This window comes from Passer domesticus, chromosome 9 (assembly GCF_036417665.1).
Source record: "Passer domesticus isolate bPasDom1 chromosome 9, bPasDom1.hap1, whole genome shotgun sequence".
NCBI classification, from domain to species: Eukaryota; Metazoa; Chordata; class Aves; order Passeriformes; family Passeridae; genus Passer; species Passer domesticus.
This window is the reverse complement of record NC_087482.1, coordinates 43,629,807-43,654,225: the sequence shown is the minus strand read 5'-3', so window position 1 is coordinate 43,654,225 and position 24,419 is coordinate 43,629,807. Positions and strand designations below refer to the sequence as shown.

The following is a 24,419-nucleotide window of genomic DNA, read 5'->3' as shown; positions in this document are numbered from 1 at the left end:
TGTCAGGAGAACTCTGCTGCCAGGGCTTCACCTTCCCACAGACACTGGTGGTGCCTCTTGTATCACTGCTACGCCAAGAGAAATTTGCCACAAATCCAGCCAGTGCTCCCTCAGAAGTTGCGTTGCAAAGACAAAGAACAGAAACAACTTTGGGCTGCAAAGACAGCCCCCAGAAAAGTGTGGCTTGAGTGTATTCTATTTTGAGAACACAGGTGAGAAAGTTCAGAACACATCTCCTACCCTTCAAACAACGGGGAATTAAGATACCAAAAGTAAGATATGAATGCAAGTGCCATTATTTGTTAATTGGTATCAAATGTTGAATGTGAGATAGAGCAGCAGAGGGACATTGCCAACCCCTCTGCCTAAAACAGCTAAACACCAAGGATAAAACAAATGCCCTCTTCCAGGCAGGCAGGAGCTGACAGTAGGACATAATTTAGAAATATAATTACAGTCACAGTGATGTGATCAGAAGAGAGAGGAGAGATTTAGATTCTTCACTGTGGCTGTAATCCCTGTGCTTAGTGCAGCTTTCCGTGCTCAGCTGAATCTGACACAAAAGTGATGAGAAATCTCTACCAAAACCTCTGCACATCTCTGTTCATTACCATACAGAGCTCTGACATCTTGCAGCATGAATGGAATCACAGAAAAATAGGGATTAAAAACTCAGTGCCAGCCCAAGTTCAGGCTATGATCTTTGCCAGCATAAACCCAGTGGAAGCTACATGGAAATATCCACCTGGAATGACAGGAAACAACCTAAAATCAGGCCAATCTACCTGCAGCCTCAATGGCAGTTCTGACCCCATTTACTACTAATATTTGAAGGAAATAAAGGATGCAATGGTGGCTTTGATTCCCTTAATTCCAGTGCTGGATACAGGACCAAGTGCTCCATGCAGGAGTGGATGTCACTCCAGGGATATTCCCTCCCTCTTTACCCAAAACCTGCTGAGAGCTGAGAGGAAATCCTGTTTGCCCCAGCCAACACTTCCTTTTTCACTTCCTTTATTTCTTTTCTTACCCCTTAATTGACTATAAAAAACACCCAAACACTTCCAGTGTGCTTTCATTTCTTTCTGCCTTCAACTCAACTTTTAGCATGACCATTGCAGTATCTCCTTGGCGATTATCCCATTCCAAACCCCTGCCATGAGCAAGGACACCAAGGGCTGACATTTCCTTGTATTTCAGACATAGCCATAAGTTCTGCTGAAGAATTAACCTGTATTTTTTTTTTAATAAATAAAAACCCATTTCAGCCTTAGAATATTCTTTGTCAGAAAGGACAGGGAAAAAAACCTTTAAAGCCCAGCCCGACCAAGGCAGCACATTTGCAATGTTCATGACCTCCTTATTCCATTTGTCCCAGTTCAATTCTTGGTTTAGCTGCAAGAAGGTGGATGGAAACTTCATCTGCCTGCTAGAACAGCCTCTTCCCAACTGTATTAGCTCTTTAACTAACACATAATCAGAAATTAAGTTCTCACTGCCAGCTGTAGAAATGCAGCTCAGGGAAAAGTGGGAAGTTTTAATTTCCCTGTGCCCCCATTATGCTGCAGCTGTAACAGCCCCGTGGTTTTGTCAAGATCCACAATTTTCTTGTACTTTCTTTTTCACATTTGATTCCAGGATGCTGTCACAGCAGTGCATCCTGGAAGAGAATTTAGAGAAAACCATTGCAAGAAATGCTCAATTTTATGGGTCCCTACTCTAAAATCTTTGCAGAGACGATTACAGAAAAGGAAAAAAAAAAGTATTTATATGTATGTGGGCTTCTCTTTATGCTAATATCATGTATTACTCTGCATTACAAAAAAAAAAGAGTGTGCTGCATTTATACTCAAAAGAGTTCCAATAAACATAAAAAATATGGGTGTTTAAAATGACAGCAATTTTTAAAATCTGTAATTTAGAAGGGTAACTTCATAATTTTCATATCTGCAGGAAAAGCTGTTTGAGCAGTTTTAAAAGCTCACTGTAACTGCAATTGTAAACATGGAGCTGAAAAGCATAAAGATGAGTTGCTCATTTACATTTTTATCTGTGTTGTCTTAGAGCCATTAATTGTGGAAATGAAACAGAGAAATATGTATTAAACCCCAGGCTATTAGAAATTAATATACACAGAGAATAGAAATATCTGGAAGTTAGGGATGACCTCCATGTTTCAGAGAAAGATTAATCAAAGCCCGAGTTATGGTTTCCAATTTACTGCAGAACAACAGCTCCTATTTCATAACAACTCCAGGAACACCATCCCAGCTTCAGCAGCACTTGGATGATGTGGATAACAACTAAAGCCAGGGCTCAGGGTTCTGGAGCATGAATTGCTGCACAGGAAAGCCAGGAGTGTGTTTATTTAATTGCAATGTGCTTTAATGAGAGGGCTGAGCTCAGATCTCCCCACCCCAGCCCTGCTGCCATCCGTATTCATTTTCAGCCCATTCAGGGCTCAGTGGGGCACAGCCTTGAGCTGATGACAATTGTCACAGCCACACCAGAGGCAATGAGACCCGTGCAAAGTGACCCCATCCAGGAGGGGCTCTTGGCTGGCGGGAGCAGGAGCCTGGCTCAGATCAATCCCCTGGTGTGGCATTCACATTTTCTGAAAAATTCCTTCACCCAGGGAAGGTCTCTTGGGAAGCTGAGAGGCCTCAGAGAAAAAGGAAAACAATTCTTATCTCATTTGCTTCTCCTGTGTTTAGCTCCTTTGGAATGTGGTTGGAGATTGTTTACCCACAGGTGATTGTTTCACTGGATTCTGGTGTGAGTTGTTTTGACTCATTGCACAATCAGTGCCAAGCTCTGTCAGCACTCTGGAGAGAGTCATGAGTTTCATTATTATCCTTTTAGCCTTCTGTCTGTATCCTTTCTGTATTCTTTAGTATTGTTTTAGTATTCTTTAATATAATATAGTATAATAAAATAATAAATTAGCATTCTGAGAACATGGAGTCAGATTCATCATTCCTTCCTTCATTGGGGCACCCCACAAATGCAATCCCCTGGCTCCAGCCCACGAGGGCAAGGCAGAGCCCCAGGAGCCACAGCAAGCCCTGCAGAGCTGCTGGACAGGGACAGAGCAGCTGGACAGTGCCCAGCAGAAAGGGACCTGGGGGCACTGATGGACAGCAGGCTGGACATGAGCCAGCAGAGTGTCCAGAGGGCCAAGAAGGCCAGTGGCCCCTGGCCTGGGTCAGGAATGGTGTGGCCAGCAGCAGCAGGGCAGGGATTCTTTCCCTGTGCTCAGCACTGGTCAGGTCACACCTCGAGTGCTGTGTCAGTTCTGGGCTCCCAGTTTGGGAAGGACATGGAGGGGCTGGAGAGTGTCCAGAGAAGGGCAACAAGGCTGGAGAGGGGTGTGGAACACAAGAGCTGTGAGGAGAGTCTGGGGGTGCTCACCTGGAGAAAAGGAGACTCAGGGGTGCCCTCATCACTCTCAAGCACCTTTCAGGTAGCTGCAGTCAGGTGGGGTTGGTCTCTTCTCCCAGGAAACCACTGAGAAAATGAGAGGACACAGCCTTAAGCTGTGGCTGAGGAAGTTTAGGTTAGACATCAGAAAAAAACCCTTCACTGGAAGAATGTTGGGTCCTGGAATGGCTGCCCAGGGAGGTGGTGCAGTCACCATCCCTGGGTGTGTTTAACAAAGCCTGGATGTGGCACTGGGTGCCAGGGTTGAGTTGAGGTGTTGGGGCTGGGTTGGACTCGATGGCCTTGAAGGTCTCTTCCAAACTTGTAACTCTGTGATAAAAAAACAAACCAAACCAAACAACCCCCAAGAGGACACAGCCTTAAGCTGTGCCAGGGGAAGCTTAGGTTAGAAATTAGAAAAAAAATCTTCACAGAATGAGTGACTGGGCACTGGAATGACTGCTCAGGGAGGTGGTGGAGTCACCATCCCTGGAGGGGTTTAACAAAGCCTGGACCTGCCACTCAGTGCCAGGGTTTAGTTGAGGTGTTGGGTCATGGGCTGGACTCAATGATCTCAAAGGTCTTTTCCAGTCTGGGTCATTCTGTGATTCTGAGCTGTCTCAGGGCATCTCAGAGTAGAATTTGCCTCCTGGTTGTGTGTACCCCTGGAGGGAACGTGGGAACTGTCGATGCAATCAGCTGAAACTCTGAGACTCAGTGAATCAGCCAGTGAACTCTCCCAGCCACACTGAGCCGCCCTCCCCGAGGAGCGTAATTTTAATTTAATGTTCTTATGTTAATACCTAGGAAATGTCATGGCATTTAAGCTGCAGGACTGCATTGTAACCAACTTCTTTATCAAATTTAAGGCTCCCTCTGGCCAGCCAGGGGATGGGGCTCAGATGGGGCAAGCAGGAGGCAAAGAGAGCCAGACGCTCTTGACAATAAAAGCAAAGGCTGCTTTCCTGTGCTGACATGGGAATGCTGGGCTGCAGCCTGACTGTTACCAGCAGCCAAATTGGAAAAAATATTGATTGAGGGAAAAAAAAATACAACACACAGAACACCTATCTAAATGAATGTGATGCAGTCTTGTATAAATCAATACCTAGTCTTCTCAGCTGAAGAGCAAGGAGATCTTTCAGCATGCCTGACATTTTCCCCATCATTTATGAGTCAAAAAATGCTTCCCAAATTCCCATGGAACAGCCCAACAACTGCTGAAGTGCAGAAGTTGGAGCACAGGGATCTGTAAGCAAATAGAGCTGCTCATTTGAGCATCCTCATCACTTGCCAACTCCACTGAGGCCTCATCAACAATTCTTTTATATTAGTCATGCAATTATTGTTATTATTATTATTCTTGGGTAGCAGGTGCGTCCTGATTTTACTTTTCAGGACACAGGAAAAGTTTCATTGCAGCAAATTTACACTCATTAAGAAGTGGAGAAGAAAGGGCAAAATAATCTCCTTTTTGCTGCTTGAGAAAAGAGGCGGACTGAGGGAATTAAGGAACTTGCCTGGTAAATCCATTTCCAGCAATTTCTCAGTCCTTCTCCTGGTTACATCTCTTTGCTGGAGTCTCAAATCTGACCCCAGAAAAAGCTGTAGATGTGAAGGCACAAAGTCAAAGAAATATCCAGAATCCCAGTGAGAGATCAGTTTTCTCTGCAAATTTAATTGATACACTTTGAAAATAGAGGGCTGCACCTCCTTTTTTGCTTCTGATAAGGACTGGAGACATATGAATAACCAAGATCTAACTGCCCTCAATTTTCAGTAAGATCAGTCTCTTACATTCCTATTACACCTGGTTCAAAATTTTTCCTTCAATCTCCATTTCCATCTCCACCCTCTCTAAAAATATTGATTCTCAGCTTCTTGCTGATAATTCCAAACTTCTTGCATGTTAAGATCACTTGCAATGACCTGTTACACATCAAACTTAACTTTCAGAATGATCAGAAATTGTGGCTTTGCTTAGAATTATAAATTCTAATAAAAAACAAAGCTGCAGTGACATATTGTAAGTGTTGAAAGGAAGTATTTTGTTCACAATTCATCACCTGCCCAGCTGTAATTCCCCATGTATTCGTTTTATATAAGGACTCAGGTTTCCAAATCACCTTGATTTATGTGAAATAATTGCACTTATATGTTACTGTATAAGGAAATATCAAGGAATTTTGTCACTCCATGTGCAAGTTAACATTCATTGTTCACTCAGGAGTCATGGCTGGAAACAGAGAAAAATATCTTAAAAGCATCAGTCTTCTACCTAAAAATTCTAATTTAATTTACACTATTTCACACTATTGAACAAAGTGAGGAAGACAACAAATCTGTGAGGATATTCAGGCCCACCCTTTCCACAGGAAAGATCCTTGGAAATCTGCTGGGAAGGGAGGATCAGAGCCCTCAGAGGGATCCCAGTGATGCCTTTTGGGGCTGCCTAAAAACAGAGGCCAGGCAGAATTAAGGGAATAAAAAGCTGTTCTGTTTATTGAAGGCCTTCAGGTACATTTAGGGCAGACAAAGCCCCCCAGGGGCTACACCCAAAAATGGACCATGGGTCAGGGTGTTTCCCTGTTCTTCTAAGTTCTTCTAAGCCTTCTGATGTTTACATTTTTGTAATGGAGTTCTCACGCACTTTTTCATGTAAATAATGATTGTTTTGCATTCCTTTCTGGAGGAGGAGAAAATTGATGGACTGTTGGTTTGACCAGTGTCGTTGGAGAGGTGGCAATTTCATCCTCCAATCCACTGTCACTTTTGAAAGTCTATAAATATTGGAGTTCAAAAATCAACTTCCCTTCTTTTTACCTTGAAGATTTCAGAGTGCATGTTGTTCATCTCGTGTCCTAGAGCAACATCAGAGTTTTCACACTTTCATAAGTTTGGTCCATTTGCATATTTGGGTTAATCTCCCAATTACAGCTTCAGCTAATGAAGTCATTGACCCCAAGTTTGCTCCCCCAACTCACTTTTATTCCCATCTCTGGGCCTGAGGCAGTGAGGTGTCCTTGGCTGCCAGGCCTGGAGAGGAATTGTTGTGTCTGCCCAAACCGGGAAAGCAGCAGCTCCCACTGTGTGTGGAGTTTAGAGTTACACACTAAAGAACTGCAGGGTTACGGATATATGGAAAATAGAAAAGCTAAAATCCTAAGGCATCACCATGGAGCCACTGCTCCTTTCCTGCAGCACACTTCTCATTCTGGGCATGCACTTTCCCAGCACAGCAGCTATTTACAGCTGGAACACCTGTGTGATACCGCCGAGGAAATGAGTAATAAGCATATTAATGACACCACTATTAACCAATTAATTAGTTCCTGCTGTCTGCACTGCAATACTCTTGCTTTCCCTGTCTAAAAGGCAAAATACTTCTGTCCACACAGGCCAACATCCCAGCCCACCTTGCTGCCAGGGAAAGGTAGCAAATATTGCTCTCTGCTTTCCATCAGGAGTTTGGGTTTATCTGGCAGTGGTTTTAGATTTTTTTTTTTCCTCAAGGAACACCAAAAGGAAAACATTGTTCTGATTCTGAGTGTCTGAGCCTGCCTTCCATGCAAACACAGCCCCTTCCCACATTCTTCTTTCTCCACGAGCTCTCCAGGCAGCAACATTAGGACAAAGCCTTCAGAAACAAACTGTCAGCTCTGGGATCCCACATTAGCAACATCATTAGCCAATTCACTGTTGGATAAAAGCCTTCTCATCTTAAACACTCCTACTTATATTGAACTTCACCCACCCATGTTAGTCATTTAATTTTAATGTTTCGTTTCACCCAATGTATTATTTTTTTTTACTTTAGAATTTTAATCTCAGGCTCATTTTCCTTTTAGTACAAAAGCTGTCTTTAACCTTGTTGTACTTCAGCTCTTCAGCTCAATACAATGGTTAATGTCATTTTCTACTGAGGTTTAGAAACAGGAAAAAAATGCAGTGTTGGTGAGGACTGTATTGAATAGCTAACTTCTCATTATGCCACATAAACTCCATCATAATAGAGAACAGAGATCACCTTTGAGCTAATAAATGAAAGAAAAGAAGGATCTAAAGCTGGACATTACAAAGATAACATTTACTGCTGTTTCACCTTAGGCTCTCTGCTCATGTTTACCAAGGCTTAAATATCATAATCCCCGTGAGAAGATAGAGGGGAAAAGAAGTTAAATAACATTTATTCCTTAGAACATTTAAGAACAGTGGTTCAGAAATACCAATTCCTGATCAATTGGATGCTACTTTAACACAAGCCCAGATGGAGGGGCTGGAATTTCACTCTCATTCCCTGGCATTCATCTCTCAAGCTGCAGTTCTTCCCCTTTTCTCTCTCCTAGCTCAGCTCAGACCTGTGCTCATCTCCTCCTCCTGCTGCAGCAGCAGAATTTCCAACCAAAAATCCTCAGGCAAGGACACAGGTGGAGGTGTGTGCTGTGCCATCAGAGTGCCTGGAAAAATATTTATTGTTAATTTGTATTATCCAGATTGGCATAAGCAAACTGTGCCAAGCCCAGAGCCAGCATCCTACTGTGCCGGGCTCTGGAAGCACACAGTGGGATAAAAGTTCCTTCTCAGAAATCTGCCATTCCCTCCTGGTTCTGGTGGAATTTTCAGCACAAAACACCACAGTTAATCTTGTGTTCCTTCAGCAGTAACTTGTCCTCCCTGTGCTTTTGGCAATTTGGGAGAACAGCTCTGCTTAGGTTTGTAATTCCTACAGCTCCTTTTCAAAAGGAATTGGAGCTACAGAACAATTATGGCAGCTGAAGAAAGAAGATTTCCAAGGCCCTGTTCTTTCATTCTTCTCTTTCAGTGACCTCCAAGAGATAAAGGAGAAGGTAAAGATCCAGGAGCAAGGAGAAAGTGACCTTTCCTCTAAGCAGACAATAAACAGCAAAGGGTATTGTTAGCACAGGCATTTAACCACACGTCTCATTAACTTTAATGGGAGCCTCACCTAAATATCCCAACATCACTCCCAAACTATACACTCAAGTGGGGTGTCTGGGTAAAAAAATGCCCAGAGAACATCTGAAAAATAAAAAAAAAAATTAAAAAAAAGACAAGAGGTATCAAAGAAGAAGGCAGATGCAAAAATACCCGTGTGGGTAGGAATACATGAAGTTATTTGTGTGCTCCCTGTGAAAAGAGGAATAATCTCCCAGCCAGACAGGAAGGGGCTTTGGAGTATTCAACAGAGGGAGAACATAACTAGAAAAAGGTACCCAAGGAGTAGTTCCTTTAGCAACAGCAGGGATAGCTATGGGAAAGCATAAGGGGAATCCATAGGGAAAATCAATCTACAAACCCCAGTGTGACAGTTTTATGTTTCCCCATTATTTAATATAATAGAGAGATGTAGGCATTAAAGCATTCAGGTTAAAGTATTCATGAATAATAAAATCATATTCATTTTATCTGGTCACATTCTATTCAAAATTATTTTATTACCTTCCAAAGGGTAACTCTGGCAAGGTTTTTGAACATGTTAAGATAATTTAAAAGTAACTGCTTAAGTTGTTTAAACCTCAAATGGCTCCTTCCATTTCTGTCTTTCTGAAAGCTGAGAATGAAGAGGGAGGAGAAGAAAAATAAAATGTGCATCTAGAACAGAAGGGGACAGGCTGTACACAACAGGGCTGGAGAAATGAATTTACTTACAGAGAATTTCCCACGTAAACATCGAAACATTTTGTTCAAAATGAGCTTTGAAACTAAAAATGGCACCGAGCACGGGGCTGCTCCTTCACACACACAGAATTATCACAGCTGGCCCTACTGATAAAAGTGAGCATTAAGATCCCTACTGATGAAGGCATTTAGCACTATAGAACTGAAGTTTTCTGGTTCTGTCTGAGCCTCTGGAGGGAAGCAGCAGGATGCTGGTGGCACTGTCCTGTCACCTGAGCCCCTTCACAGAGCTCTCAGAGTGACTAGTGCATATCAATTCACAGAGTGACTAGTGCATATCAATTCACAGAATTCAGTTGTCCCCTCTCCACTGGGAATGCTGCCCCAAATGTCCCAGTCCCCCTTCTTCACCCCACTGTGCTGCCTGGGGCTGGGGGAGCTCCCTTCCCCTCTCAGGGCTGTGGTTTGCACACAGGGTGATAAAGGAGGTGCTGCTGCTGAGCACAGAGCCAGAGTATTTTGTGGTTTTTGTGCTGCCACGATGGCCAGGGCACCGAGGGGGAAATGGGGAGGGGGCACAGCCAGGACAGCTGGTCCCACATGGCCAAAAGGACATTCCAGACCAGGAGCCCCCGCTCAGCGTGTGGAGCAGGGGGGAGAAGAGAGGAGGACACTTGTAGTTAAGGCTTTTGCCTTCCCAAATAACCTTGGCCTTTTGAGCCCTGTAAATCAAAATATGAATCCAATGTATTTTTATTTTTGGCATTTCACGAGCTTTATTCTCCTGTGGGCTTCAAGCCTGGCTCAGAGGAGCTTTGGGCACGTGCTGGGAACACAGGAATAACCCAAAGGCTTCAAGCTGTTTGGTTCCTCCCTTGCACCCAGGGATTTGGCAATTCCCTGCAGCCAGGCAAAGGAAACTGCAAATCATTAACTAAATAATCTTTGCCCATGACAAAGACATTAATCAAAATGTCTGTATTCATGTTCCAGAGGGGCATTTAAACCATCATCCAGTCATTCACTCCAGTACAACCCAATGTCACTTCCACTGAACAGCACTCAGAATTCCTTCCTAAAGTATTACAGTGTCTAAACTAATTTTAGTTTTATGGAACAGCTTCCATTTCAAAAACATGCAGTATTTATGGGATTGAGCAGAAGCAAAAAGAAAAAAAAAAAAAGTCAGCTGTGAAATTCAGTTTTGTGTCAGGGAAACAGAAGGAAATATTCAGCATTTGAGCACATGCAGCCTCACCACCTGGACAAGGCTTTTTTAATAAAAAGCAGCCAATCTTTTCTCCTCCCCAGTGCAAACCCCATAGTTAAATTCCCAGGTGCCCCAGTACCCCTCACTCTCATTTCTCACCAATTCTAATACCTCAGTCCTAAATCCTTCAAGAGCAAATTTTCAGCAGTGCACAAAATGTGAATTCAGCAGGCAAAAATTCCCCAAAAACAATCCCCATCAAGCCCACAGCACCGTGCATTTATTTCTCCTCACAACAAACTGTTTTTGTCAGGAGCTAAACAAAACACAAGACAATAAATCCAGAAATCCTGTTATATTACACAAATTATTCCATAATTGGAAACAAGGCTGTTTTACCTCTCCAGCGAGAGCAAGAAACAAATGCTTAAAAATAACCTTCCAGGAAAGATTTGATTTCTTGATTATTTTGCTTTTTAATAGGAAACTATGGAGAAACAAATGGAGTTGATGCTTTCATTAAATCCCTGCTAGAAAGTGAATTTTTTCCCTGTGAGGGTGGGCAGGCCCTGGCACAGAGCAGCTGTGGCTGCCCCTGGATCCCTGGCAGTGCCCAGGGCCAGGTTGGACACTGGGGCTGGGAGCAGCCTGGGACAGTGGGAGGTGTCCCTGTTTGGAACTGGATAATTTTTAATGCCCCCTCCAACCCATTCTGGAATTCTCTGATAATTATGGTGCAGACAATGCCTTTCTATTGGAAAATACAATAATCATTAACTGAAGAGACAGTAAAAAACCTTAGAATATATTGGAATTTTTATTATAAATTATGGAATCGTGCTAGTTTTTACTGGCAGTCCTACTGGCTTTGATGAAGTATTTTATCATCTCAAACAGAGAAGGTGAAATGAGTGACAGCAAAACATCTTAACCTGGGGATTCAGCCAACAGAAAAAGGCTTCCTGAAGGAAAAAGCCACATTTCCACATCTAACAGAGGGCTGCTCTAAGTAAACCCTCATCATGAAGCCAGATTTCTGATGTATTTGTCCAATTTCATTGTGTTTGCAATAACACAATGACACCCACACAGCTTCTGTTCTGGTCTCCAAATCCAAAATTCAGCCCAAAAAATCCTTGAGAGGACCAGGCTGATTATTTGGCTGGAAAAGGTGGAACCTCCACGCTGAGGGCTGGGAGAGGTCTGTTCTTTTTGAAACATCTGAGTTGTTGTCTCAGAGATTCAGAGGGCTGTGGGCAGTTGGGGTGGGTGGGCTTTTTGCAGGAGAGCTCATGCACCAAGAAATACAGCTTTAGGGAAGAAAATCAAGAAGTATTTGGCAGGTAGGTCATGTCTGAGTAATAGTCACTTGACAAAAAACCCACAAGAGTTTGACTCTGATTTTCTTAATTTAGAATATTTCCAGAACTCCTAGTGCAGAGCTTGAAAAGGTGTTAGAAACTCAAAAATGAATGACACAATTGGATTTTTGCAAAGAAAATATTTTAAGTAAAAAAATAAATAAATAAAAGAAACAACACCAAACTCTTCACTGTGGGAAGAAAACCAATAAATCATTTCTGCATTCAACTCTAATTTCTCTGTCAACTTCTCTTTGATTATACACCCAGGAGCTTGATGAGGACTAAACTACAGGCTCCCTCATCTGCAGTGTGCAGAAATTCCCTGGTAGAGATGCTCATTATGGCCACAGGCACCAGGCCAGTTGGAATAAGGTTGCTAGATAGTTATTGCTGGGTTTTAAGCATAAAAAAACCCATTAAAAAGCACAGTAATCACAGCCACCTCAGCTCTCCCATAATAACCCCAGAGAAAAAAAAAAAAAAAGGGTTGGCTGGGTGAGGACAGCCTGGCTGGGCAAATGTGCCAAAATCCCAAATCCCAAGCACAGCCAGGTGCTGTCATGGTGGGGAATTGAGAAAAGAGTGTAAAGAGATTCCACTGTTCTTCACAACAGCCTCTCTACCCCACATCCCCAGCAAATTCTCTCCTGGAAGATATTTCCTGCTGGGCTATCCTGTATTTTATTTATTAAGCTTAGTAACAGACAGGAGTGGGGAAAAAAATATAGATTACAAAAGGCCCAGTAAAGAGATAAACAAAACACTGCTCCTGGAGCAGAGCCCACTGCAGGGCTGGCTGAGGGAGCCAACATTTTAGCTGGTTTAGAAAGGAGGTTTTACCTTGATGGATGTTTCTGTTACATATAGACATTCTTAAATTAAAATGAAGCTAAGCCAAAAATATTTATCAAAGGTCATAGACTTCTTATTACCTGTGTAATAGTGTTGCCATCACTTTGGCTCACAGCTCAGTGAAATTCTACTCATTGGGCTGAACAAGGTTGTGCCAGGTAATGTTCCCATAAAACTAAAGGACAGTTCTTGCCCTAAACAATTTACCTGTACAATAGCATATATTGCCTCTGCTACTGCCTCTCTATTTTTGCTTGTCCTAACACAATGGGAACACACTGATGTTACTGCAGAAAAAACCTGGGATCTCATCTATTGGGTCTTAAATCCTTGTCTCCCCATCTCCTTGGCTTCCATGGCAAAGTTGCAGTGCTTCCCTTGCAGCTTCCTTCCCTCCCAGCTCCACTCCTCACACAGAGGATTGGGAAAAATGAAGTTGGGTTTATGTTAGGACAAGGGTGTTCTACTTCAGTTATTTATTGCAGTAATCACCCCACGGAACTGTGCTTCCCTCAAATTGCACATATAAATTACCAGCCATTACTCCCCCTCGCAAAGGTTAACGCAACCTCTTGTTTTACAGGTAGAGTGAAATTTAGAGGTTAAAACATGCTTATGAGTAGATTTTTCCTCCCTGCTTCACCAGCGACAAGGTAAGGGGCGAGGAAGGCGAGGCATCACCCTGAGAGCAGCTGATCTGCTAAGTGCAATTACAGAGGAGCTCTGTGAAGCATTCTGCAGCGCTGTACATGAGCTCTGAGATCTGGCTTCCCTCTGCTATTCATTTTTCAATTTTCAGCTTCAAAGATCTTGGACATTCTCCTCTAGGCTCATCTACAAGCAGGAATCCAAGGTCTAATCACGTTGGATGATTTGCTCAGACGCAGGATTTGTTGCAGCAGTCTTGAGACAAACCAGCAGAAGGGAAAAAACAAGGCAGGAAGTTCATGCAATATTAGCTCTGCTTTTATTTTCCCCAAATGCTGTGACAATCCTATTGTCCTTCAGAGACGTGAGCAAATTTACCTTGTGGAATTTGAGCAGGATTATTATGGGTTTTGTACTTGATAATCTGCTTTTTTTATAGAGTCTTTTGTGTGAGGCTGTGTTGGCTGCGGTTCCATTGTTGGAGACACAAGAGCCCTGCTGATTGCTGACAAACAGCACCCCTGGAACAAGCCCACACTCCCACCAGTGATGCAGCAAGAGGAGCACAGGAGATGCCACCTGGTGCAGTCAGCCCCAGGTAGGAAGAGGGGGCAGGGAAAACTGCTGTCAAATGCTGCCTGAGAAGGGCAAAAGCCTTTTAGTGATGAGGGTGGTGTAAAGTCAGCATCTAGGTATTCAAATGTCTCCAGAACCTGGGGACTTCTGGTGCAAAACCAGGAGCAGTAAGTACTGACACTCACATTGTTTCCTGTACCTCATTTAAGATACAAATAGAAAAGAAAAATAAAAATTAATTCAGAGCCCAACAATGCAAGCCCAAAGGGTTCCTCCACAACACAGAATCATTCAAGCTGGAAAGTTCCCCAAGGAGCCTCTGGGTTCTTCCCAACATGCTGCTGGTGGGAATTCCTGCCAGGGAGCCCAGCACAGCCTGGAGCTTTTCCCCAGAGCCACCCACAGTACCTGAGCAGGGCAGGGTCAGGGGCACCAAACCAACCTGTGGTGACAAAGCAGCTCCAAGGTGCAGCTGGAGAAGCGAATCCAGCTGAATCAGGGTCACAGCCAAGGCAGGGAGCACCTCTCCCTCAGCAGAGTTAAACCAGACTGAGACCCCAGGGCTGGGTTTAAATATAGACCCCAGTGGGAGACACAGATGAGGCTGGTCAGGTCCTTCAGGGGATCTTGGGGATCCCCCACGCCTTTGTTCCCTCTTCCCACTCAATGATCAACATTAAAAACCACAAGAAAGGACACACCTGTGAGATACAGAGGTGTTTTTTCACCCAGAAAAGCTGTGGGGCTGAACCCTCAGCTGCTGCACATCATTTGGAGTGGAATCAGTTAACAGCAGAGGAGGATTTAGCACCTGATTTTGTTCTAATAACCTATCACATTGACCAGTCCTTTTGTTAATCTGAGCATTTAAATGAGTTCTTATTAGAAAAAAGTAACTCGAGCTGCAAAAAAGGAACAAGGTAAGGCAAGGACAAATACATAATTATCTTGAATATGAAAAAAAATGGTGCAGCAGAAGTTCATGTTCCTTTGTGTGGAACACAGCCTAGTTAATGTACAATTTAGATGCAATAGTTTTCTCTGGCTGGGAAATCAGTTTGATTTTTTTTTTCCCGCAGTTTATGCTTTTAACATTTTCCCAAAGAACACAATGATGATGAAACTGAACTGCTGCAGCAGGCTGGACAAATTCATTAATGTCATTAGCCAAATAATGATCCCAAACGTGTGTGGCAGCACAGGCAGCAGCACCACACTTTCAGGGAGGCTTCCAGCATTCCACCTCCTCCTTAATGGGAACACACAGCTTTGTCATGCCTGCTGCAAGAAATACAAGGTCTTAAAAAAGCTATATTTGCCACGTTCCTGCAGGTGCTCTGCTTGTAATTTCAGGTATCCAGGCTTGATCTGGCAATCGGGCAGCTCCCAGTGCCCTCCAGGAGAAGCTGGGAAAGGGGACAATCTCCTGGGGTTAATTATTGGCCTTTGTTTAAGAAATTTTCCATGGAGATGAGCACATGAGGTTTTTATTCTCTTACTAACGAGGCACCCTGAGCCAGACCCACGGAGAGAAGGCTCTGTGTCACTCGAGCCACCCCAAACCATTCCATGATTCCCTGGATCTCCCGTGTCTGATGCACAGAGAGCTCCTACATGTGTTTCTGCCTTCCCCCTCCCATGGCCAAAGCCTCTCCTTGCCTGTTCTGGAGCCCTGAAGCTGCCAGATGGGATTTTCTGTGGAATTTGGTGTGGAATTCGGATGGGAAATGCTGTCTGGGTCTCAAATCAAATGTTGATTGCCCACCAACCTCCTGCAATTTGGGACATCTTTGGAAAGGTGGGAAAAGCTGAACTGGACCATGAGAGTGCAAAGGGAAATGGTGAAGGGTGCCAGAGTAGCAGGAAACAATTTTGGACAATGCTGCTGCCCTTGGGGCATGAGTTGTTCATCAGGTTGGACCCATCCAAAATCCTCCTTTTAAACCAAATTTTTCTCACCTAAACTGCTGAGTGCTCTCAGCAACCTCCCTTCCTTTTTGGCTTAGCTTTGTGAGTGGTTAAATCCTGCTGGAGCCAGGTCCTGCTCCACTGAAATTGAAACAAAACAGGGAAAATGGGTTTTCTGCAGTATCTCTTTGCTCCCTCTGTGTGCCTCTCCCTGTCCCAGCCCTGATGTTGTTCATCTAATTCCTCCTGAGACCTTTCTACCAACTTCTTTGGTTTTTTGCTGTGTTTCAGGTCTCTTTTTCAGTTTTCCAGCACAGCCAGGTCTATTTTCAGCCAGCACTATGGTAAAACACATTATTTATTTATTATAAAATATAATTTCTATAATTTATTATAGAAATTATTATATAATTAAATGAATGGTGGAGAATTCCAATGGAGGAGATGTTGGCAGAGTCCAGAAAAGCAACCAAATCCTAAAACTGCCCACAACCCTTCAGGCCAGACCCTGAAATGAGATTTGCAGGGCAATGGATAACACCAGAACATTGAATATATAAATAACAATAATGACTAAAGCTTTGGTTTTTAAAGCTTTCATCACAAGTTCTGCTGATGCATTGCGAAAGTTTATAAAGCTCAATGGGAAATTTTAATAAGGGGTAATAACCACACTCTTCATCCACTAAAAGTACCTGATCCTGACCTATTTTATAATAGGGTTATTCAAAATAACTCCACTGACATCACAACCCACTGGGGCAACAAAAAATAGAACCAGTCCCTTGGCATTCATAAAATAACCTGCCTGGGGTACACAAAAGAAACATGAGGGGAAACCTGAATAAATATCCTCATAATTAAAAAAACGCTGGAGCAAGGATTTTTTTTTTTTTTCCTTTTTCTAATTTGGAGGCTTCTTTGATAACACACAAAAAGTTGATAACTGAAAGATCTGGAGCAGCTAAAACGCAGCCATGGATTGAAGATGCAGTGATAATCTACATGTTTGATTGCAGCATTTATGGCCTAAATGCAGGAATAATGGTGACAATACAAAGCCCTGATTTCTCTTGTGGAAATCCGTGTTCCTGTAGGCTGGAGGGACTGGGGGGATGTTAAAACCATCCCCAAACTGGGCACGGCCGTCAGCAGCAGAAAGCAGGATTTGCTGTCTCAGCCAGATGAATTATTTGAGGATAGAGGGAAGGGATGCAGGAATGAAGGATGGGGTGTGGGGCACGGCTTGGGGGTGTCACAGGTTTGGGGGGTCCCATCCCAGCAGGGCTGGAGCCAGCAGGCTGTACAGCTGACCTCTGGGATGGGCTGGGATCCATGGGATGGGATGGGATCCCAGGGATGGGATCCATGGGATAGAATGGGATGGCATCCATGGGATGGGCTGGGATCCATGGGATGGGGTGGGATCCATGGGATAGGATGGGGTGGGATCCATGGGCTGGGATCCATGGGATGGGTGGGGATCCATAGGATCCATGGGATGGGATGGAATCCATGGGATAGTATGGGATCCATGGGATGGGGTGAGGTGGGATGGGATGAGATCTATGTAAGGGGGTGGAATCCATGGGATGGGATCCATGGGATGGGATGGGATGGCTTCCATGGAGTGGGGTAGGATCCATGGGATGGGGTGGGATCCATGGGATGGGATGGAGTCCTTGGGATAGGATGGGATCCATGGGATGGGTTGAGGTGGAATGGGATCCATGGGATGGGATGAGATCCATGGGATAGGATCCGTGGAATGGGATGGGATTGACGAGATGGGATGGATTCCATGGAGTGAGGTGGGATCCATGGGATGGCGTGGGATGGCTTCCAAGCTCTGAAAAGCTTGTCCTGGTTTTGGGTGCCATCTCATCTGTTCCTCACAGAGTTAAGGCTCGCTCTGCTCTCCCCAGGTGCACCAGGGTCCTGAGGGAAAAAACCCTGTTTTCTCTGTCCTCTGAAAAATAATTAGGCAGAGCAAAGGAAATAAAACTGCTGTCTCGTGGCAAGGTGTCTGCATTCTTTGGGTGAGTGAAAACAGAGCTGAATGAGGCCTGCAGGCTACCAGGGCACTGACAACACAAAGCCATAAAAGGTTGGGAATCTTCTCTCTGAATTCACTTTATCCTTGTGTTTACAAGGTGATGGGAGCAGACAGAGATCTAATCCTGCTGATGAGAAATCCTAAATTAAAGCCGAGATTAAAGGCACAACTGACAGAGATACACTGAGCCAGGTTTGCCTAAAACACACAAAAATGGGGGGCCAGGGCTTTGCATGTCTGGGACAGCCTGTCCTGGCTGTGGTTCTCGTCTGTTCCGTGTGTACTCAGGCAGACCTTGAAGGACTGAAATGAGGGGAATCATTCGCTTGAAAATCAGTTTTCTATGGAGAATTGAGTCTGGGGTGGTTGTTTTATTGCCTCTCAGGAGGCAAGTCCTTTTAGAAAGTGTTTTTCTATTGTCTTTGCCCCTCAGAGGTAGCACTGTTACTGTGGGAAGTGACTGACACCTCTTTTCCATCAAGCCTTTCTTCCTCCTTGAGCTGTTGAAGTGCTTTTGTCAACAAACATGAATAGATCAGCCACTGCTTTCTCTTAAAAAGCAAAACAAAAGTTCTCTTCAGACTCATAAGAAAGGAGAAGAAAAAAATCCCCGCTTTTTAAAAAGTAAAATCTCACTTTTGTATTCCTATTTTAATTACCTTAACTGTTCTTTCATGTACTAATCTTCAGACTTTTTTTTTCATTTGTGAGCTCCACTTCATTTGTTAAGGTTTTTAAATCCTCAGTTGTTTGTTTCATGTTGTTTTCTTTTGGGCTGTTTTTCTAAAAAGGCATTCTTCTCATAAATTCCCTGCTCTGGCTACAGCACTTACATGAGAAGAAAAGCATGATCTCACTTTTCATGCTTATAACAAACAATTCCATCAGCTGATCCAAAAATAAACCATAAAAAAAAAAAAAAAGACCCTACCTTTTGTGCCATGTTCCAGCAAGTTCTGATGTCCAGGCAGGATCTAATAAGGGTTTAAATTGAGGGTTGAAGTTGTAGGAGGTGGAAAAAATGAATTACCTGTCTACAAGAATTTACCTCTGCTCTCTCCTCAGACAGGAATTTGCTTAAAATTCCCCTCTTGCAGCTGTGCCTGTGAGGATCCCACTCCCTGACCTCTCTGTTGTTTTTTATTCACCTTTCTCCTCTTGATGCCCTCAGCCTTTTCAGCCCCTCCTCTCTGCTGCATCTCAGGGGCTGTGGGGTCTCTGCTCTCCTCTTCCCCTCCATTCCTGTCCCTTTGCATGCAGATGTGGTGGATGGGCTCCCAAAAAGCTCTGTGGGCAGATCTGGAGTAAAGCTGCAAAGTGTCCTTGTCAGCTCTGATGCCTCAGGATTTCAGCTTTGATATTTTTCATGTATTTGTAGCCCTGCAGCTCTTTAGTGTGTAACTCTAAACTCCACACACAGTGGGAGCTGCTGCTTTCCCAGTTTGGGCAGACACAACAATTCCTCTCCAGGCCTGGCAGCCAAGGACACCTCACTGCCTCAGGCCTGAGATGGGAACAAAAGTGAGTTGGGGGAGCAAACTTGGGGTCAGTGACTTCATTAGCTGAAGCTGGAATTGGCAGATTAACCCCAATATGCAAATGGACCAAACTTATCAAAGTGTGCAAACCCTGACCCATGGTCCTTTTTTGGGTGCAGCCCCTGGGGGGCTTTGTGTGCCCTAAATGTACCTGAAGCCCTTCAATAAACAGAACAGCTTTTTATTCCCTTAATTCTGCCTGGCCTCTGGTTTTAGGTAGCCCCAAAAATGCATCAGCTCCTGCCTGAGCTTGTGGTGGGTTTTAAATTGGGAATAATTCCCTGAGTCTCCATAAGCAGGTAGGGAAGAACTGTTCATGGGGAAACTCTGGTTGCTCTTTGGTTCCCAATCCAAAGCTCTGGTTGGTGTTTCACAGATGAGTGTGAGTGGAGTGTTTTGGGATAACCACACCTCCATTCATCCTTAATGCAGACATCCTTCCCTTCCTGGAATGTTGTGGGGTTTTCTCCTCTTGGTGAGGAGAACAACTTGCCAACAACTCCTTGCAACCCTTTGGGACCCTGTGGTTCCCAGTTTGTGTCCTTCCCACCCGGGAGTGCTCTGCTTTGCAAAGCCAGCTGCAGAGCTCACTGCACATTCCTTGTTTTCTGCAGATCCCTTTGGCTTTGGGTCTGTGATCATCAACAGCTGTGGGGTGAAAGGAGAGGGTTTCCTTTATGTTAAATACTTGCACAGACTTTTGTTTAATGGCTATTTACAGTATCATTTAATGGATTTATTTTATGGATTTATTTCTGGATATTTTTAGCATTAAAAAAATAAATTTCAATTGCACACATTGAAGATTATTCCATTTTGCACCTCTTTTGAATCCTGCTGCTCTGTCCCTTCTCAGCCAAAGTGAACCGCAAACTATTCATGTGCAAAAAGGAAAATATGAACAAGGTTTCCCCATAAAATCTGGTTTCTTTCAAATAAAGGGAAATATCAAAGTGTTTGCTGTTCTGATTTACAGCTAGGAAGTAGAAGTTACATGAAGAACGTTGAGTTTCTCTGGTGTAAAAGGGAGTGCAAACCAAATCAGAAACATTTTCCTCCATTGTTTTTCTGTAGTTTAATGTCTGTGCTGGGGACAGAGCCCCCAGAAAACTCTAGCAGAAGAGAATGGGGATTTTCCTCTGACTGACCTGGAATGGGATGGATTTAATGTGTGCCAAATCCTGATGTCCTTACTCAGGCAAAACTGCCCAAATCTGCATTAATAATGCCAGGAGGATGTGATAAAAGCATCAAAATAAAATCCTTTCAGTAAAAAAGTGTAAACTACCTCCAGCCTAGCCCAGAAAGGTGTTTTGGCTCCAGAGCTGATGGGTTTTTCCCCAGAGATGCTCTGATCCAAAGGGTTCTCCTGGCAGGGGAGCAGGGCATGGGAAGGGAGTGTTGGAATGGCAGGAGAAGAATGGATCCTCCTTCCCTGGCCATCTCTGCTCTCATCCAGGGCAAATTGAACAGCAGGAAAATGCATGGAATCAAAACTTTCTTTCCAATAAACACTTTCAGAAGTGTATCTGAGGAGGTGATTTAGGAGCACAATGACACAGAAGTGTATAATGAATCTGGACCTGTGCTGCTGCATTTGTATGGACTTTGCAGCAATAAAGTAGGTTAAAAGACAAATTAATTGTGTGCTTCCTCTCCAAGAGAAAGAGACCAATGGTAGTTTCTATGGCAACTACTTGCAATTCATCCTATTAACTTTCTTATTGCAGGAACAATCAATAATGATACAGATCGCTTTAGGATAAAATATACATGAAGACTTTAAAAAAAATATATTGTTTGCTCTACTTTCAAATCAAATCTGATATGCTCTTGAAAAAGCAAAGACAATGTTAGAGAGAAGCACAACGTGGATTTGCCAGGAGGGAAAAAAACCAGGTGAGTCAATTTGTACCAAAATCCATCTTAGCAACTCGAGCGAACTGCTCAGATTAATTATTTTCTGAAATGTTTTGACATTTGTGTTCACTCTGATTGTGAAGGTTATACCTTATTTAAAGGTGTAATTCTGTGTGCTGATATCTATTCACAGTCCCTCAAAGGACTGGTAACTACTCCAAAAGGCTTTTGGAAGTGCAGAGCTCTCGGGGAGCAGCGTGACTGATGCTTCACCCTCTCAAAGAGCTACCACAGAGCTCCACTGCACTTCATTTTTCAGATGTGGAACAGCAAGAGGGATCCAGGCAGATCACTCCTGTGGCCCAGGCAGCAATGACAGCCAGGCTCAGCCTCCCTGCTGATGGGTTTGGTCTGCAGGATGCTGTAGAATTCTCAGTTTTCCCCATTTGATTTTTGCAGTTGCCAGGAGGTATCAATACCCCGAGGTTTGCATCCCCTCCATGGCGTGTCCTGACACTTCACTGGCTTTAGGAGCACTCAGCCACCAGCAGAAAGCTCCTGGATCTGATTTATCAACAAATACAAATAACATTAATGAGCTTCAAACTTTGCCTTCATTTAAAGAAAGGCTGGTGAGAAGGGAATGGAGCTTCTGTGCTTACCAAAAAATGCAACAAAACGCCACAAAACAAACCCAAACCCTGAGTGCTTTTGGCTGCTCTTGCATAAAAGAACAATAAAATAACCAATATGAGAACCAGTCTGTAAGTTTGGGGGGTTTATAGAAAAAGGATGAACATCAATTCCCAGAGGATGCATTTAAAAGCTCTGCAAACTCTCTCCTTTGAGACTTGGATTTTCCTGCCTTTTTTGACTTTTCCTCTACTTTCAGCTTCTGAGAATCTTAAAGGAAAAACTGTCACAGTGTATTTGTGAAGCACTCAGTGGAACAGGAAGGCTCCTCCAACACCAACAAGGCTGTGCACACTCAGAGATTTCATCCAAGCACTTCAGCTCTGTGATTCACCCAGTCAAGGCGTTGTGAATCAAATAATCTCATCATAAATTGGATTTGGGGTATGAGACCAATAAGTGAGGCTGCCCAGGACCTGTTGTGTTGTTAGAGGATCCCGTGCAGTGTCTTTGGTGATGGCTCTGTGGGGATCTGGGTGCAGGAAACACTCAGAGCTGGAGAACGGAGCCAGCAGAAGCTGGAGGAGAAAACAAGAGCTGGGAAGAAAAGCCAGGGCAACAGAATGCCATCAGCTGAGGTTCCTGCTGCCTCAGCTGCCACAGCCCACACTCCTGGGTGAGGGTTTGACTGAGTGACATGAAAGGAAAGAGAGGAGCCCGAGCAGTCACTTGGAAAATAGCTGAACACACTTTGATGTTTTCTGCAAATGGCATTTCTCCCGTGGAGAGGAGCTTGCTCCTGAGCTCCATCCATCCCAGGGGCAGCCCAGCAGTCAGCAAACTTGCTCTAATTGAGATCCCAAACATAAAGAGTCTCTAAAAATCCACGTGTAGACATTTCCTCTGGCAGGAGCTGCTGTCTGCACTTGCCATGGTGTGAATTGGAGCAGCTCCAGTCAGGGTGTGTGCACCTGGTGAGAAAGGTGGGAGCCAGAGCTGGAGCCCATTTCTGTGGGTTTCTCATGATAAAACACCCAGATGTGCTGAAGGATGGAGGGGCGAAGCCAGGCTTAAACCCCAAAACTAAAACAGAAAATAAAATGCCTTCTTGCCTCCTGTTTGAGATTTGCATTTCAGAATTCATTCCCTCTTGAATTATTGTGCTCTCGCTCTATAAATTTGATGACCTCTGACCAGAAGAAATTAAGTTCAATGATTTTCTGGTTTGTTTGAATATGAACCTCCCAGGGAACTGAATGTCATGTAAGGCTGCAATTTTTGGCATGCTAACGTACACCTGCAGGTGGCTCTTCAAATGATCATATTTTAAACTATTTCTGAAAAGCATTATGTATCCAGCAAATTGCATAGCAGGTGAAAAGTCTTGTGATGAAGGTCATGCCTTGGCTGTAATTTATTCAATAGGAATATTTATTTTGCTTTTTGATCAATAGTAGTTGTACCAATCCCTCTATTATCTTTAATTCATGTCACCATTTTTTCCCCAGTTAAAAACATGAAGAATTGATTTAAAAAAAAATTCCAAATTGAATATCCATTTGGTTCAGGCTGTGTGATGTCAGTGAAAATTCAGCTCACATTCAGTAGATGTCGAGTTACACCCACACTTTATGATATTATCTCAGTTTTATGCATCTTCTATTTTCTGTTTTATCTGAAGGTTTGGTGCCCTTCCTGCTGCTCCCACAGAAAATTCCGCGGCCACTCCAGCACCTGGGACGCTCCCAATCTCCTCTGTACTTCCTTGAAGTTCCTTCTGTGTTTAAATAATGTCAGCTTCAATTGTGCTTGAGATGGAGGTAGAGGAAAGCTGAGGGATTGACTCCCTGCTCTCATGGTTAATGCACTCCGGTTTGGGATGAGGGGAGGTGTCAAGTTCAATTCTCTGCTTCAAATAAGGAGGATGGATTTGAACTTAAATCTCCTCTATTCCCATGATTAACCCTGGGCAGCTGAAGGATGGCTTTATTTCTCCCTTTTCCCTTCTGGTTCTGCTCTGGTCAGGAGAACACTCAGATCTCCTGTCAGGAAAGGCTGGGGACGTTTGGCCTGGAGAAGAGAAGGCTCCACGGAGAATTTATTGCAGCCTTTCAGGATCTGCAGGGGGTAGAGAGGATTTTTTACAAGGGATGGAGTGTATGAAGTGGGGGAAGTTGTTTTAGGAACTCAAATTCCTCCCTGTGGGGGTGGGCAGCCCTGGCACAGGGTGCCCAGAGCAGCTGGGGCTGCCCCTGGATCCCTGGCAGTGCCCAAGGCCAGGCTGGACACTGGGGCTGGAGCAGCCTGGGACAGTGGGAGGTGTCCCTGCCATGGCAGGGGTGGCACTGGATGGGCTTTGAGGTCCCTCCCAACCAGAACTGTTCTGTGATTCTGGGATTCCATGATTTTTTATGAATGGTGTGAGGTCCCCTGCAGCCAGGGGCCAAAGACAACACCTCCCAAAAAGCTGCAGATGGTGCAAGAGGCAGCAGGTTGGACTTGTGTGAGCTCTGCATCCCTCTCAGGGTGTGGTGGATCCCAGAATCCCCACAGGAGCTGCTTCCAGAGGAGGGACAGCAGAGCAGAGCCGAGCCAGAGCCTGTTTCACGGCTCTCAACCAAGAGCTCTGAGCTGAGATCCTGTGTTGTATTTGTGAGGTCCCTCGTGGTAGGGAGGAATGATGAATCTGACTCCATGTTCTCAGAATGCTAATT

At 44.1% G+C, this 24,419-nt stretch overlaps 2 long non-coding RNA genes across 4 annotated transcripts; one reads left to right on the top strand and one right to left on the bottom strand.

The window, feature by feature from the left end:
* On the bottom strand, positions 1 to 15,097 carry LOC135308209 (uncharacterized). Of its 2 annotated transcripts, XR_010368750.1 has the most exons (4): positions 14,153 to 15,097; positions 4,941 to 5,025; positions 3,412 to 3,507; positions 1 to 1,660 (listed from the first exon to the last, which is right to left on the bottom strand). It is a non-coding gene; the product is annotated as an uncharacterized LOC135308209 (long non-coding RNA). The 2 variants fall into 2 exon arrangements; XR_010368749.1 differs by lacking the exon at positions 3,412 to 3,507.
* On the top strand, positions 14,477 to 23,984 carry LOC135308211 (uncharacterized). Of its 2 annotated transcripts, XR_010368751.1 has the most exons (5): positions 14,477 to 14,630; positions 17,544 to 17,657; positions 17,772 to 17,866; positions 20,943 to 21,111; positions 21,965 to 23,984. It is a non-coding gene; the product is annotated as an uncharacterized LOC135308211 (long non-coding RNA). The 2 variants fall into 2 exon arrangements; XR_010368752.1 differs by lacking the exon at positions 17,772 to 17,866.
* Positions 23,985 to 24,419: the final 435 nt, after the last annotated feature.